This window comes from Eurosta solidaginis, chromosome 1 (genome assembly GCF_040869045.1).
Source record: "Eurosta solidaginis isolate ZX-2024a chromosome 1, ASM4086904v1, whole genome shotgun sequence".
Classification (NCBI taxonomy): Eukaryota; Metazoa; Arthropoda; class Insecta; order Diptera; family Tephritidae; genus Eurosta; species Eurosta solidaginis.
This window is the reverse complement of record NC_090319.1, coordinates 254,337,841-254,355,973: the sequence shown is the minus strand read 5'-3', so window position 1 is coordinate 254,355,973 and position 18,133 is coordinate 254,337,841. Positions and strand designations below refer to the sequence as shown.

Below are 18,133 nucleotides of genomic sequence, written 5' to 3'. Positions count from 1 at the left end.
AAGCTATAGAGACTATTGGTCATCATCGCCTGATTTGCGAGATGACTACATATCACACTTATGCCGCTCAGCCACTTCTCATGGATTCTTGGAAATTTGGATCTAAATGACAATAAGTTGTTGCCTTCCCGAAACCATCCCCATTATGATAATTTGTATAAGGTACGCCCCTTCATTGAAATGCTTCGAGAATCTTACAAGACAAATTACAACCACACAGAAAAAATTGCTATTGACGAGGAGTCCATGATACAATTTAAAGGAAGAAGCTGTTTGAAGCAGTACGTGCCGAAAAAACCAACAAAGAGGGGGTATAAGGTGTGGACAAAGTGCGCTTCGACTGGCTACTGTTTAGGTTTCGAGATATATTCAGGAAAAGTCAGAAATAAGGTGGAAACCAATTTAGGGGGTAATGTCAGAAAATTCTGGGAGGGATTGGAAAATAAAAACCCTAAGGTATACTTTGACAATTATTTTAACAGCTACGAACTGCAGGTCAATTTACGTCAGAAGAACGTCTATGCATGTGGGACAGTAAATGAATCTCGTAAACATCTCCCTAATTTGAAAACCAGTAAGGAATTGAAGCGCGGGGAATACGATTATAGAGTCAGTGACAATCAGATGGTTTTCTTTATGAAATGGAAAGATAAAAGTTGCGTTTTCATTCTGAGTAACTTTCATGATCCCAGATATCTGGCTCATGTAAGAGGAACAGAATAAACTGGGGATCGAGTTAAAGTGTCATGCCCTCTGGCCTTGAAGGACTACAATGAAAATATGAATTTCGTGGATAAATTTGACCAATTGAAGGGAAGCTAGGCGATTGACCGCAAATCAAAAAATAGTGGCACCGAATATTCTTTCATTTTCTAGATTGCACGGTGGTAAATGCTTTTATAATCTATAAGGAGTTACAAAAATACCCTATCTGAGGATTAAAGGCGTTGTGTCTCAAGGATTTTAGGCGATATGTTTACCAAGATATGCTGGCAACTGCTTATATAAATAATAAGAGAAAAATGTCGCGTTCTTTCAGCAACTCGGCTTCGCCTACCAGTGCTTCTATAAAGAAGCATAAACCGGAAGTATCTGCAGCAATAAGGCTTGCCATCAGCCTATAAGAGGCACTTCAAGACGCTGCAGTGTGTGTAGCACGAAAAATATGCCTGTGCGTACTGTATGGAGCTGCAAAATATGCAAAGTACCTCTTCGCTACCGAGAAGGAAAAGAGTGTTTTAATTATCACCATGAACATTTATAATATTTGTTTTGAATAAATAAAAAAAAAAACTCCTAAATTAAAAGTGTCCCTACATAAAAATTTTGTACAATTAAATCAAATAAAGCTTGACTACACAGTACAATTGCAATTAAACTTGTGTTTTATTAAGCTAAATTTATTAGAAGATATACATATTACAAATGATTTTATATATTGTTTCAAACAAGATTTTCTTAATCTACACCGTTAAGGCCTTGGTCAACGTTAATTTCGTTATCGTCCTCGTCCAAGCTTTCCTTAGCAATCTTTAGCCACAAACATATATCAGCTGTCATGGAGTTTAGCTTTTTGCCTTTGTATCGAGACTCCATTGGTATAGCTATTTGGTGAAGCGTTCTCCCTGTTCATCGGAATCGGTAGAAAGCATGCATCAAATGCACTTTTAAAGACATATGAGCGTGTGCTTTTGAAAACGCTTCCACTAGGTTCTTGACATACTTTCGAAAACTGTCATCACGCTTATTTCCAAAAACCTTAGTAATAACAACCTTTAACGCACACCAAGCAATCGCAGCATTGGTATCTAAGGTTTTAGTGAAATCTTCGCTTTTTATCATCTTTTGAATGTCCGGACCGTTAAAAATACCTAACAATTAAAATATATAAAAATCTATAAGTCAAAGGCATGTGAATATGTAATTTAAATGCGAACCTGCTTCAATTTTGGCGCAAGAAAGTTTAGGAAACATTTGTCTCAGGCACGCTTTTGAGGCATCATTGGTTTTAATGAATGACTAGATAAAGTTTGTTACTAGTCCCAATTTTTTATGTAACGGCGACATCAAGATTCACGACTTACTAGAGGACTGTTTATGACGTTTGCTTTCCCAACAGTATATTGATTGATTGATTGATATTTAAATTATATTATATAATGTTTACATATTTTTTTGATTTCACTATAAATTTAAAATATCACAATTTCATTTTCATTTCACAGACGTGTATGATATATATATATATATATATATATATATATATATTGTAACGAATTTACTTGCAAATCCTCTTATTTGCAATCCTCTGCTAAGTTCGAATCACTAAACTGTTGAATAAATAACTCCAATTTGTAATAATGCAAAATGGCCTTTATTAAAGTACTTCACAATAACACTCAAACTGTGTAACTAATAGCTTGCTTAATAACCAAACTGATTGATAGCTCAAATGAAACTCTACTATTCAAAATAATACTGCTCTTGCTCGCTAGATAGCGTCTTAGTCGAAACTGCTTGACAACTCAAATCAAACTGAATTACAGTGCCTCTACATCTGTCGCCTTTTATACTCTTTGGTTTCCTCGTTCGCATCTTCTAGACGCTTCCAGAATCTACTAGTCCAGTAGCTCTCAAACTTCTCAGCTGTAACTACAATTGCACAATTTTATAGTTTTTCTCATTGCATACTTATAGGAGTATCTCAGATATATGCATGTATTTGTGCATTGACTCTCTGCTGCTCGTACACGTACATGGTACATATATGTAGACGCAGTTATTGTTTCGTTTATGTAGATAATGTGCATTCACGTCACTGCTTAGCATCGGCTTAGAACTGGCAGCACTCCTTAGTTTTGCTAATATTCGTAACAATATATATATTAATTGGGCTGTATTTGTGGCATTTTATTATGGATCTCATACATTTGTTTTGTAATTTCTGTATTCTTCCTATTTGTGATTGGTTACAAGATGTGTACAGAATTGTGGAACAGTACTCAAAATGTGGTTTTGTGATTGTATTGTAGATTTTTATTGCTGTTAAAGTGTCTAATTTATTTCGTATTCTTCTATTCGTATCGAAGTGGCCAATCTTTTTTATTGTATTGGTCTCCGGTATAACGTGTATCCAACAAACAAATAAAGCACATATTCCTTGGCCATCCAGACGGTGTCAGTCCCATGATTGTGGCTACCACTTTCATGTCTGCACATACTCTGCATATAATTGAGAAGAACTTTCAAGTTGTTGTATGTTTCAAACTTGTCTGTATTGTACGCTAGTGGGACTGGTGGTATACTTTTATCTTTGTATAACAAGACTGCCTTTAAACTGGCTTTGTTAAAATCTACGAAGAGGCGCCAATCGGGTGGATTATGATTTGTACTCATATCGTTCATCAACCCGGCGACATCATGGCAATAGGTAAACGAGTTAGCATCATTTACAGTAAAATATTGTTTAATAGATGCTTGACTGTCACAATAGCCCGACGCTCTTACATCTGATGCCAAGTGGTTTCCTTACTTTAAAAATTGTGCCAATTCATCGGATTATCTTTTTGATACGGCGAGTTTTCTCACCAGTTCATCTAATTACGGTTGTGTAATGAGCCTCACTAATCCAGTAGTTTCAGATGGAACAAATGTCTCATCATCTTCGTATGAAATATTGCTTGACAAGGGCTTCTTCTGGGAGGTGCGACAATGTTATGGCAATGTGGTCTTGGCAGTCTCACACACAAACTTTCAATGCACTCTCTTTTGCGACGTTTCATCCGGTTATCACCAATATGGTAATTTAAACATACATGACAAGTGCTTCTGTTATACAATACTGTATCTAAGTATATAATTAGCTAGTTTATACCAAATTGTAGGAACTCCAAAGGGCATTGATTAATTTCTTTGGTAGACCATTTTTATACTCAGCGTGCTTTGCACACAGCGTATATTAACTTTGATTGGATAACGGTTGATTGTACAGGTATAAATGAATCGAGATAGATATAGACTTCCATATATTAAAATCATCAGTATCGAAAAAAAAAATTTTATTGAGTCATGTCCGTCCGTCCGTCTATCCGTTAACACAATAACTTGAGTAAATTTTGAGGTATCTTGATGAAATTTGGTATGTAGGTACTCATCTCAGATCGCTATTTAAAATGAACGATATCGGACTATAACCACGTCCACTTTTTCTATATCGAAAATTTCGAAAAACCGAAAAAATGCGATAATTCATAACCAAAGACGGACAAAGCGATGAAACTTGGTAGGTGGGTTGACCTTATGACGCAGAATAGAAAATTAGTAAAATTTTGGTCAATGGGCGTGGCACCGCCCACTTTTAAAAGAAGGTAATTTAAAAGTTTTGCAAGCTGTAATTTGGCAGTCGTTGAAGATATCATGATGAAATTTGGCAGGAACGTTACTCCTATTACTATATGTGTGCTAAATAAAAATTAGCAAAGTCGGATGAAGAACACGCACACTTTTTAAAAAAAAATTGTTTAAAGTCAAATTAAAAAAAAAATTGAATATCTTTACAGTATATAAGTAAATTATGTCAACATTCAACTCCAGTAATGATATGGTGAAACAAAATACAAAAATAAAAGAAAATTTCAAAATGGGCGTGGCTCCGCCCTTTGTCATTTTATTTGTCTAGAATACTTTTAATGCCATAAGTCGAACAAAAATTTACCAATCCTTGTGAGATTTGGTAGGAGCATAGATATGACGATAACTGTTTTCTGTGAAAATGGGCGAAATCGGTCGAAGCCACACCCAGTTTATATACACAGTCGGCCGTCTGTCCGTCCGCTCGGCCATTTACACGATAACTTGAGCAAATATATATCTTTTATAAACTTGGTTCACGTACTTATCTGAACTCACTTTACCTTGGTATAAAAAATGGCCGAAATCCGACTATGACCACGCCCACTTTTTCGATATCAAAATTACGAAAAATTAAAATGCCATAATTCCATACCAAATACGAAAAAAGGGATGAAACATAGTAATTGGATTGTTTTATTGACGCAAAATATAACTTTAGAAAAAACTTTGTAAAATGGGTGTGACACCTACCATATTAAGTAGAAGAAAATGAAAAAATTCTGCAGGGCGAAATCAAAAGCCTTGGAATCTTGGCAGGATACTGTTCGTGGTATTACATATATACATAAATTAGCGGTACCCGAAAGATGATGTTCTGGGTCACCCTGGTCCACATTTTGGTCGATATCTCGAAAACGCCTTCACATATACAACTAAGGCCCACTCCCTTTTAAAATACTCATTAACACCTTTCATTTGATTCCCATATCGTACAAACATATTATAGAGTCCACCTTTATGGCGATATCTCGAAAAGGCGTCCACCTATAGAACTAAGGCTCACTCCTTTTAAATAATCATTAACACCTTTCATTTGATACCCATGTCATACAAACACATTCCAGGGTTACCCTCGGTTCATTTATCTACAGGGTGATTTTCCCTTATTTTGTCTCCAAAGTTCTCAGCTGAGTACGTAATGTTCGGTTACACGCGAACTTAGCCTTCCTTACTTGTTGTAAATGGTTATAGCAGGTTCGGCATATCTTGTTGGGAGCCCACGACTCGCCTTTTATAATCGGCTGATCAAAATACTGCGAATAGAGTGATTCCACTACTGGAGAATTATTTACCAAACTTGTTTTAATACTAAATTTAGCGTACACAAAACAAAAGTTCGATTGCAGACTTGCTTCACATTCTTTTTCAGACATTTTTTTATTTTAGAGCTGGTATTATACACTTTTATCAAATATTTGATGCTATTGAATGAGCACTAAATCTCAGCTGTTCTCATTTACTCACTTTAAAAGCATCGCACACTTGATAAACATAATTTGTTGGGAAGCAAAGTGGACATAAGTACTATTAAGAGCTCATAAGTATAAAAACGCAGTGCTTTGCTTTTATTTAATATTCATTAGTTTTACCAGCTAGAAAGTGTGTTGGTTAAAATAAATTTTTGGTAAAAAACGCATTTTTTCGCTTAAACAGGGGTTTTGCCAAATTTTTCTTTAAAGATATGCATATCAAAATAAAGACCATTTAACCACCTTCACAGAAATATTAAGATTTTTATATAGGTTGCGAAAATTCGGAAATATGAGGTTTTTCATATTTTCGAAGTCCTGGCTTTACACCTCGTATAACAGCTGTTATAAAAAATTATCAATAAAATAATTCAGCCATTCAAATAAAAGAAAAAGTCGGGCCACGACTACATTTTTACTTTTTTAATTTGCTGAACGCGTTAACAAAAAAAAATAAAATTTCGAAATGTTGAATTTCGAATTTCGAAAGCCGATATCTATTTTTTCGAGGCTAACTTCGAAAAACGGAGATAGTACTTTGTCTGCTTAAGCCTCAATCTCTACAAAAAAGTGGGTTTGGTCAAAGAGCGTAGATTAATAAGAGGGAGCATTGTAGAGTCGTTCATTCTCCACAAAGTGGGACGGCTGCACCAGGAATACACCATACGTTTTGCTCCTGCTTCGTTTTCACCATCTGGATTAAAAAAGTCATGAGCCTGGGCATTCGCGCAATTTTAGTGGTGTAAAATGCATGGCGCCAGCGCCAATGCGGTGCCAGCTCAATGGTAGCTCATTGACGCAATGACTCCAAGCGAATTTTTGACGCTACTTAGTAGTGAGTGCGTAGTACATTTCACTTGCGCTATTGAGTGAAACGACTTTTGTGTGTCAGGCACGAGTTTGGTGTTATTGGCGCTACTGGCAATGATGACACTGAGCTGATGACGGTAGCGCTGGTAGTTCAGCTTTTGAATCAGAGAAAGAATTGATGACCCGTGTAAATTATTATGGCTTTGGCTATTTTTGGTTGTGTATTTGAACCAAATAAATGCTGCGGACATAACAACCGGAGTCATTTTTGAGTTTTATATTTTAGATTTAATGCACAATTAATATGGATATGTTTGAGCAGCCAAATAAACAGTAGTATTGCTAAAGTGCTGCTTAGTTGATGGAATGTAGCTAATTTCCTAGTGATGATCAATAGATTGTCAACATTTCGTTCAACGAACGCGCGCAATTGCCACATCTGCTCAAATTTTCCAAGATTTTGCATTATTGATTTAACTTAAGCTGTTATGCCAATATTTTCAGCCAGCTTGTTTCAAATAGGTCATTTTTCCAAAAGCAAAATAAATTACAGCAAAGATTACAGAGTTAAACAGCCTTAAAAAATCAGCTATGTTGAGGCGGATAGCATAGTTTTTTTGACAGAAATATCTAAGAAATAGAACAATATAAACCAAAAACGTGGATTTTTTGAATTTTGAGTAACCGTTTTCTTTATTTTTTTGCATGTCACTATGTCCAAAAGAATATTAACTAAGAGGTCATAAATAATTTTGCGTTCAAAAACTCAGGAATATATTAAATCCATTGAAATTCAGCTGAGATATTCCCATTTGGCCATTCCTAGTAGACAAATATATTTTTTAAAGCAGATAATATTCAATAGAAAAATACCAGGTACTTTGTATTGCTTTCTTTTGTGTCTTATACTATGTTCAAACAGAAAAATAAATTGAGGCTATTTCGATTTAAATTGAGTGGTGTTCTTACAACTCTATTTAGCTTACACAATAGTAATTTGATATCTGGTTGGCTCATCTCTACAGTTAGAACATATATTTGTTGAGACTTTCAAAATGTGCGTGTTGGTATTAGGTGAATGGAATGGAATGAAAACATAAAACTTTGAAATTTTTGTGTGTTGTAAGAAAATGTGTTCAATGTTTTGGTTTCATTTTGATTTTTCCATCTTCTTTTGACAATCCCTACTACAGTGACATAAAATCAGCTGATGAGATGAGCCAACCATATAGTTCAGCCATGCGTAACTTATTTTTAAATATACTCAATAAACACACTTTACAATGTTGCATTTGCAGTTTGAAACAATTTATTAAGAAATTTGTTTTAAATTGGCAATTTATTATTACAATTTATTGTATGACAAATTGCGTAATAAATTGCCCAAATAGTATAAATTGCCAATTTGGTGTGTGTTTGAACCTAGTATTAATATGAAATTGTTGTATACACCAATTAAACTTAAATTATCGTTTAAAATGTGTACCTTGTCGGAATCAGAAATGATTTCAGATTTTCCCTAAGTAATCCTTTGTATATGTCGGGTCCGGATTACAAACGCCATTATAAACTTCGCCAGCCGCAGACACTTGGCCCGAATCACCATCTTTGGTAACGTTTTCCATAGCTTGCATGGATTGAAGTAATTTTTCTTTTCTTGTGTTAAAATTAAAGCGCAGCGAACAACTGTGCCGTCTGAACAATTTAGAGCTTTTCACATTAATGCCTAATCACAAGCACTTCTATTCGAGTATTTTTCAGACAAGTTTTATTCACATACTTGTCTCTTTCTTACCTTTTCGGTACTTATAAGCTTACATCGTGGCGCACAGTATGACGCTGGGTAAAGCATAATGCTTTTACCTCGCTCTTACATTAAAAGAAAGAATGTGATAACAGTTTACTTCGATCCATATATGTAATACTTCTATATCACAACTACTGAACTGTGCAGCCTGTCAAACATTACGGTACAGATAAACAACGAGAGAAGGAGACAAAATCTCAAGGCTGTCGTTAAATTTTTGTTATGTTTGTATATATATATTTCAACAAGCCGTCTTGATTATATCAATATTGTACATTAGGCTATTTCGTTCTCCATTAGTATTATAAAATTTTTATTGTTTTAAGAACTCCACAGAATAGCATTACCGATTTGTGCTGAAAGCACAGATATACATATGAAAATGAGCCCTTAGTGACCAAAAAGCGACAAAAAGCAAATAATGCCAACTGACAACTACGAATTTCTCATGCACAAGATTACTTACTGTGAAGTATTGCCCTTATTAATAAACAAGCAATGTAAACGCCGTATTAGTGTTAAGAGCGAAATGTAAATTGAAAATGAATTATATACCTTAAGTGAGAATATGAGAAAATGAATAAACCAGTTCACATCTAACTGCTGACCTGAAAACATTGTAGTGGCGACGAGGAGAAAAACAGCTAGAGTAACACGCTATTTTCCCGTTATAGTCGAAGGCAATTTTATTGCTGTGCTTTTGTGTTTTTTTTTGCTCGAATGTACAAAGTTTGATTTTCAAACATATTTCGTGGGCTTTAATTTTTAATTATGACGAGCCGCAATGAGGGTGAAGAAGCTGCTAACATCAGCTTACGGCACAACAACGAAAGCATATTAGCAGCGTTGACTACAGTAACTGGCATAAGAGAGTTCCGACCAGGGGTAGACAAGTGGCGGAATTGGAAAGAGTTATTGGACTCCCATTTTATTGAGACTTCCTGCGAAGATGATAAAATTAAATCATCGGTATTATTAAAGGCAGTGGGCCTAGAAGCATATGGTCTATTGCGAGACTTGTGCGACCCCGTTTTACCAGCAACAAAGCAGTACAAAAGTTTATGTGATCTGTTGGAGCGTCATTATTCACAGCCAACGATAGTTTTTCGGGAGAGACAAAAGTTTTTTGATGCTAAAAAAGCAATGGGCGAAAGCGTTTCTGCCTGGTTCGCACGTATTAAGAAATTAGCAAAAGATTGCAAGTTCGGAGATAAATTGGACATTTTCGTACTTAACAAATTTGTGACCGGCTTCGAGGGCAAAATTTTCGAAAGATTATGTGAGGAGGAAGAGACTATCACCTTAGAGCAAGCGTTGCGGAAGGCTATGGTGATAGAAACAAAAATTCAGTTGAAGCGCAGCGATAGCGAAGTAAATTTTGTAGCACGGCGCAACCAAAGAAACAGCAAGAGTAATGGCAGCATGGCGGCCGTCCCCGAAAGCCGCAACAACAACCCAAAGAAAGCGAAGAAAAAGTGCAAACATTGCGGTTGGAAATCGCACAGTAGCGAGAAGTGCAAGTTCAAAAGCAGCACGTGTCATAAATGCGGCAATGTGGGGCATTTGGCAAGCGTTTGCAGTAACAAACATATAAACTTAGTGAAAGTATCAAAACCTATTGAAGATAATAGTAAAATTAGTGATTCAAGCAGTTTCAAATTTGTTTCTGATCTGTCTATTTACAGTGTTTCTAAGGGACAAGCGTCTTCTCCGTTCAAGCTCACCGTAAAAGTAAACAACGTGGCGCTTACTTTCGTGTTGGATACTGGCGCAGCCTGCTCGTTATTACCAAGAGACATTTATGACAAATATTTTCATGGGCATGAATTGAACCCGTGTAGAAATATCTTGCGGGCATACAATGGCAGTCAAATTGATGTCGCGGGTGAGTTTACGGCAAAGGTTAAGACACGAGGTCAGTTACATGACTTTTGGTTGTCAGCAATAATTATGGTCCCCCCATTTTGGGCAGAGATTTTATGGAAATCTGTGGCGTAGGGCTTTCGCAAATCAATTCCCTCGAAAAACATCAAGACGTAGTTGAGAGTATTAAAACGAAGTATAAGGAAGTTTTTCAAGAAGGGTTGGGTACGTATACCGTCAATAAGGTAAAATTGAGTCTAGTAGACGAAGTAAAGCCTGTTTTTTGCAAGCCGCGTCCGGTTCCGTTAGCGTGGCGAGCTGAAATAGAGAATCAGATAGCCGAATTAGTTGACAAGGGAGTGTTAGTGCAAGTCGATAATTCAGAGTGGGCCACCCCCTTGGTTCCAGTAGTTAAACCAAATGGTAAGTTGCGAATTTGTGGTGATTATAAATCAACCATCAATAAATACCTGGAAGACGTGAGGTACCCATTACCGCGTATTGACGAAATTTTTGCGTCTATGCACGGTGAGTTGTTTTCGAAATTAGACCTGTCGAACGCCTATAATCAGCTGGTACTGGATGAGGCGTCGCAAATGCTGTGCGCATGGAGTACCCATATAGGTATTTTTAAAATGACAAGGTTGCCTTTTGGGGTAAAACCAGCGGCAGCTATATTTCAAAAAACAATAGAGAACGTTTTGAGGGGTATTCCAAATGTTGTGAATTATTTAGACGATATTGTCATTACTGGGTCGAATTTCAGCGAGCACGTCAAAACCATCGAGACGGTTCTAAGCAAGTTACAAGAGGTCGGACTGCGTTTGAACGGTAGCAAATGCGATTTCTTTCAGGAGAAAATTGCATATTTAGGATTTAATATAGATCGCAATGGCCTTACCAAAAATAAGGACAGAGTTAGGTCAGTGTTAGAGGTGCCAGCTCCAAAAAGTGTATCCGAGGTAAGGGCGTTTGTGGGACTGGTTAACTATTTTTCGAAATTCATTCCACGGTTTGCATATAAAATGGCACCGCTATACGAATTGCTAAAGAAGAATGTTCGCTTCGAATGGGCGGACGCGTGTCAACAAGCCTACGAGTTGTTAAAGCAGGACGTAAGTTCCGAGCGCGTGCTAACGCATTTTAACCCGAAAATTCCAATAGTATTGACGACAGACGCGTCAAACGTCGCAGTAGGCGGCATTCTATCACATTTGGACAACGGGCTGCAAAAACCAATCGCGTTTATTTCACGTTCGGTAACAAAAGCCGAAAGAAATTATAGCACTATACAAAAAGAAGCGTTAGCAATCGTATTTTGCGTGAGTAAGCTTAAACACTACCTCTTAGGAAATCATTTTACTATTCAAACGGATCACAAACCACTTCTCACCATTTTCGGGGAGAACAAGGGTTTACCCATTATGGCGGCAGCTCGGATGCAGCGTTGGGTAGTCATATTGTCAGGATTCAACTATACTATACGGTATATAAAGGGTGAGTCCAATTCCGCTGATTTTTTATCAAGGCTGCCTCAGCGAAAGCCAGAAGAATAAGACAGAGGTTGTGATTATGTAAGCTTCATCGAAAGTAACAATCAATTAAAATGGAACTTTAAAGATATCGCAAAGGCAACTAGGAACGACCCAGTCTTGTCTAAAGTGAGAGAAGCTATCCATGAGGGTACTGTGGGATTGTTAAAAGGCGAAGAGTTTATCCCGTTTCGCGATAAAAAGGGTGAACTTTCGGTAGAGTATGATTGTGTTTTATGGGGCTATCGAGTAGTCGTACCAACAAAACTTCGAGGTCAGGTTTTAGAGGGGCTACAGCGATCGCATTTTGGCATCGTCAAGACCAAGACCTTGGCCCGTTCTTTTGTTTGGTGGCCTAAGCTGGATCATTGCATTGAGCAACTGGTATCGAATTGTAATGCATTTAGGCATTCGCAACCAAGTCCAGAAAAAAGCCCCTTGATACCTTGGGCAATTCCAAAGTCGGCTTGGTCCCGCCTCCATATGGATTTTGCGGGCCCCGTCAATAACTTTTATTTTTTAATAATTATCGATGCATATTCAAAATGGGCTGAAGTCTTTAAAACAAAACATATAACTTCGAGTTTTACGGTTAGTGAACTTCGAGAAGTGCTTAGCAGATTTGGGTTAGTTACTTCCATAGTTACCGATAATGGGCGTCAGTTTACGTCGGCGGAATTCCAAAAATTTTTAGTAGAAAACGACATTAAGCACACATTAACGCCACCGGGGCACCCGGCAACAAACGGGCAAGCTGAAAATTTTGTCAAGACGTTTAAAAAGTCGATTTGCTCGAATTTGAGAGGGGGATACTCAGGTGATTTGAACGCGGCGTTAGATACATTTTTGTTGGACTACCGGTGCACGAAACATTGATTAGTTTTGAAAAAGGGGAAGACGTGTATGTAAGAGATTACTCGAATCCAAATAAACCTGCGTGGCAGCAAGCAACCGTAGCTGGACGTATCGGACCTCGATCTTACCATTGCCTATTAACTCGCAACAAAAAAATGATTAAAAGACACGTTGACCAAATGATCCGCGGTGTATCAGGTAATAACGCCCAAGTCGTAGAAGAAAATTATAACATTCCGCAAGCAGGTGTGCCGGGTCCGCAGAATAAAGACGGTGATATCTCGGAAAAATTGATCAGCACCTTCCTGCGGAACAAGGGAGCGGAAGCGGAGGGACGGATGTCTCAAAAGAAACTGAAGGTGGTAGGAAGTTACGCAAGTTGGAACGCGTAAATTATAAAGAATAACATATTGTCTTTTTTTTTTCTTATTATCTATACAATTATATTGTAATACCTTATTATATATTAAACATATGTCGCTACACTATTCCCAAGTGTTAGCAATGTCGTAATTAACTTCCTTATTAATAGATATTCATATCTAGTGTTGTACATGCCGGCGGTTACATAAGCTTGTGTAGGGAGTTGTGAAGTATTGCCCTTATTAATAAACAAGCAATGTAAACGCCGTATTAGTGTTAAGAGCGAAATGTAAATTGAAAATGAATTATATACCTTAAGTGAGAATATGAGAAAATGAATAAACCAGTTCACATCTAACTGCTGACCTGAAAACATTGTACTTACTTACTTACTTAATTGGCGCTTAACCGTCTAAACGGTTATGACCGTCCAACAAGGCGCGCCAGTCGCTCCTTCGCTCCGCCAACCGGCGCCAATTGGTCACACCAAGGGAGTTTAAATCGTTTTCCACTTGGTCCTTCCAACGGAGTGGGGGCCGCCCTCTACCTCTGCTTCCATAGGCGGGTTCCGATTAACAGTTACAAAATATGCGTAGGCGCCACGAATGACAAATTGAAAACAAATCTAGTTAGCGGTTGTAAGATTTTCAGCTGTTATAAGTAAATTTAATATCAAAAATGTCGAAGCGTCGTTTTTTGTGTGATAAAAAGAGAGACACATTTAATAATATAGGCTTGCATTCGTGAGTATTTTTCAGAAAGTGAATTAGTTAAATTGTGCAATTTTTGTTTTAACTTGTTGTTGGCTTTTCCTTTAAACCTCAGCTTTCCAAAAGGTGCAGAAACTTGCGAGAAATGGGTTGAGGCATGCGGTCTAACCACAAGTGATAATTTGAAAAATATTCGTATTTGTAGCAACCATTTCCAAGTGAATGATTTCAAGGCCAGGTCAAGCAATAGTATATGTCGACTAATGAAAGGCGCATTTCCTTCAATAGACGTTTGTATTTCAAGCCGAAATGTGCGCTCTTCATTTAAGTATATTTAATACTTTTGAGACAGGAATATAAACAAACTAATTAACAGGCGAAGAAACTAGCGTACATTTACCAAGTCACGATGCTGAAGAAATAAGTACGCCTGTCAAAAAAGGCGTTTCAGGGACCCTCGTTTTATTTCAGAAATAAAAACACCTGACGTCGCAACACCAAGTCGTGCCAGTCGTGTTATAGCACTGGTAAGCTTTAAGACAAGTTATCAAGGCATGCCAAATTGGAAATGCAAAATTAAGTTTAATAAATACAATTTAGCTAATTAACTTTAAAACGTTTAAAGAAATGCTTGTTGGGATGTATGTATAAGTATATTTTTATACATGTATATTTGAATTTTTTTCATTTCAAAAATATCAATTCTTCGCCTGTTTTTTTTTTACTATTTATGTAAATAATGTACTTTGTATGACTGCAGCCCATGTTTAAATAATAAATACATCAAGCCTTGTATTGTTTTTGTTGGCTTTTTCATTGGTTAATCGACTAAACTGAGATTTTATAACAATTAGTATGCAGAAGTTGGGTAAAGGGGATAGTGACCCGTTGGTACCCCTTTAATACTTTTTTTACACATGCTACTACAATTCACTAACACTAACAAAGCCCGCGCATGCGCAGAACATATATTTGCACAGTTTCAGCAAGTAATGATTGACAGAATATTTTCACATTAGGAAGATAGGAAAATATTGATATAGAAGCATTATATATATGCTTCGATCACATAACAATTTATTCAACAAGTTTTTTATGTGCACAGTAGATCCTGGGAGTCAATTCTCTAACTGTAAAAAACTGAAAAATGTACACTCATTGAAAACTCATTTACACACACAATTTACACTTTAAATTTTCATGAGATTCTGTAAATTATTGTGCACATTGTTTTGCTGAATGAGCGCTGAATGTAAAAGTCTTATGTCAGTGAGAAAATATTCATCAAAAGCCATGAAAACAAAAAAGTCATTCTGCAACAGTGCGTATGAGTTTTGAATGTCACAATAGTGTACACTGGCTGCCAAGAAAGCTCACGAAGTTTTTATCAGTGAGTTTTTTTGTTCTCAGTGTTGCTTTACAGAATCAGAATTTCAAAGTTTACACAATTTCTTGTGTACACTTTAAAACTCACAGTTAGCGAATAGGCCCCTGTAACACAATATGCATATATTTTTACAGGGTCATTGATAATTAAAACATTTATAATAAAATTGTGTCTTTCACCGACATATATATATGTACGTAAACAAAAAGTATATAAAAACCGTCATAAAAAATGAAAAAGAGATACAACAATTTAAATTTTCGTTATATTTTGTAAATTTCTCTAACATCTTCAAGAACCATCAGTTATTATTTTATACACTGCTGAAAGCGCAAAAATGCCCTCTTTCTGGCAACATTTTGTTCGTAGGCTAAACAGAAAAAATGTTACGGGTCAATATATAGATGAAGCAATGAAAGAGGGGTAACGGACGCGACAAATTGTAGACACGGGAACATTATTTTATTTTTATATAGAAATACACAAAAATATTTAACATCTGAACACTCTTTTAATTTGAAGTTCAGTTTGTTTATTAGAAAAATGTTTGTAGTTTTTTTGTAACGGACGCAACACAAGGATAAGGGTAGGGCCAATTAAAAAAAAAAAGACGGAGAAGTGCAGGGATCAAGGAAAATATGGGCAGCAAGAGTAAAAGTAATTTTTACTTATGTATTAGAGTAATGGTTTGAGACAAAGTACAACAGGATTAAGAATAAGAATCAGATTAGGAGTAATAGTAAGAGTTGGATAAGAGCAAGAACGGAAGAAGTAATACGGAATAATGAAAGAAATTAGCCGATTAACGTAAACTAGAAAATACAGAGGGGAGAGGGTTTGATAGAAGATAGTCAGGTGGATAGATAGAGGAAGTCAGAACAATGTCGTCGGATTTGATCATACTCCTGGGAGTATTTCATGTTTGTCTAAACGTTTCCACGGAAAGCCAGAGCTGTTTAAGATAAAGTTCTGATAAGCCAAAGTTTTTTGTTGCCATTCCGTAAATCTATAAGCTCCGATTTGTTGAAGCATTGTTACTGTAAAATATCTGCCTCTTTATGATGATCAATGAGCTTACCTTAACGCTTGGTTTACATAGATAAATCCTGTGTCTTGAGACCATATACCGTCAATCCCAAGTTTTCGTATTACAGGCCTCCCAGATACTTATCCGCAGATTCATGATATTGTTCCAGATCGTCAATCATCTCACTGACGTCGGCAGTGTGTTTCCATATTCCTCAGTTGTGGACAATTCGATAGTCTGAAGATTCCGCCATTCAATTCCGGTGGCTAAAACTTTTTCAGAAAAAGGAAATAAACCCTCCCACAAAAGGAAATACAAACCACAGCCGTTATAAGAAGCAACACTTAAATTCATGAGGGCGAGTATTGTCAAATGCCACTCGATTTTGTAATAATTATTTTCACCTGTTTGGTTTTATTGCGTCATGTATTGGACTAATTTGGATGTGATTTTCCTATGCAAAAAAACGTTGAAATTTGAACTCCTAATACGCGAATTTGACGCCTTTGTATATGTGTTATGTTATTATTTTTAGAGAGGGAGGTCGCTATGCACCTGTTACACCTTGTATTTATTCATTGGGGGCGAGCACTGGGGGCTCCAAGGTATTGGCTGCGGGTTGAGCTACCTTGTTTTGCTTTGAAAAACCCCGCTTTGGGATAAAAAATTTAAACTATGTCTTTGGAATATTTAACTAACCAGTTGAGAAATACAAGCACACTCAATGGCTAATGAAACAAACGAAGGAAAAATGTTCATAGTTTAAGTCACTTAAACATACTCGCCCGCCTAGACGGCTTAGTCGTCTAGTGAAACTTCCATACGAGCCAGTTATCCGGCTCGAATGACCATGTCTATGCTTTGGTGATTCGACGGGCGAATAGTTTTTTTGGATTTACGCGGTGGAGGGTGCCACACGTCCATGAGGATTCCCAATGGGAAATTGTAAGCTAAATACAATTCATTGATTTTGTGGATAATTCAGTAGAATATAACTCAATATAATTTAAGATAATACGCTAGATGGGTTATAATTAGATTCATTGGTATACGTAAGAACAATGGGAGATGGGGCGTGTGACAGCCTATGTCGCGTAAACACTTATTTCCGTCTTGATAACCACTTAAATAGTTAAGAATTTTTTCCTTAAGTGAAGTACATATTTTCTTGCGTAAGCTGCGAAAATAAGAAAATGTATACACAAATTAAATAATTTTTTGCTTAGTAAAATATCAATAACTAAGAAAGACCTTTCTTGAATTAAGAAAAATTTTTCACCTAAAATTTAGTAAATATTTCCTTATTGTTGACTGAAATAATCAAGCAAATTTTTTCATAAACCCAGTAAACCCTTTTCCTAATAAAACACATAAATATATTTATACCCAATTGGGCTGGCACAGATTTTATTGAAATTTTTTTGTTTAAAAGTGAATTCGTTTTTAAAGTAATATGAGTTACATGAAGATATTGTGACGAATATTAGTGACACTAAGTGATACTCACATCCCTAGTCTGATGCTAAGTAAATGAAGAAAGAGAAATTTTATAGCTGATGGCCAACTAGTAGATTCTGGAAATGGAAGCGCCTAGAAGATGCGAACGAGGAAATCAAAGATTATAAAAGGCCGCAACAGTAGAGGCCCGACAATCAGTTTCATTTAAGCAAGCTATTGGTTGTGAAGTATCAGTGTTATTGTGAAGTACTTTAATAAAGGCCATTTTGCATTATTGAATAGTGGAGTTATTTATTCAACAGTTTAGTGATTCGAACGTTAGTAGAAGATTGCAAATAAGAGGAAATGCAGTAAATTCGTTACAATATGTACAGAAATGCTTAAAAATGTATGTTTACTTAAGTAAATTTATTGAATCATTTTACCTATTTCACAAAAT

General features: G+C 36.4%; 1 protein-coding gene across 4 annotated transcripts in view; it reads left to right on the top strand.

Moving 5' to 3' along the window:
- krz (beta-arrestin protein kurtz) overlaps positions 1-18,133 on the top strand; it is a 46,944-nt gene that overhangs the window by 15,689 nt on the left and 13,122 nt on the right. The gene's annotated exons all lie outside the window — the stretch shown is intronic.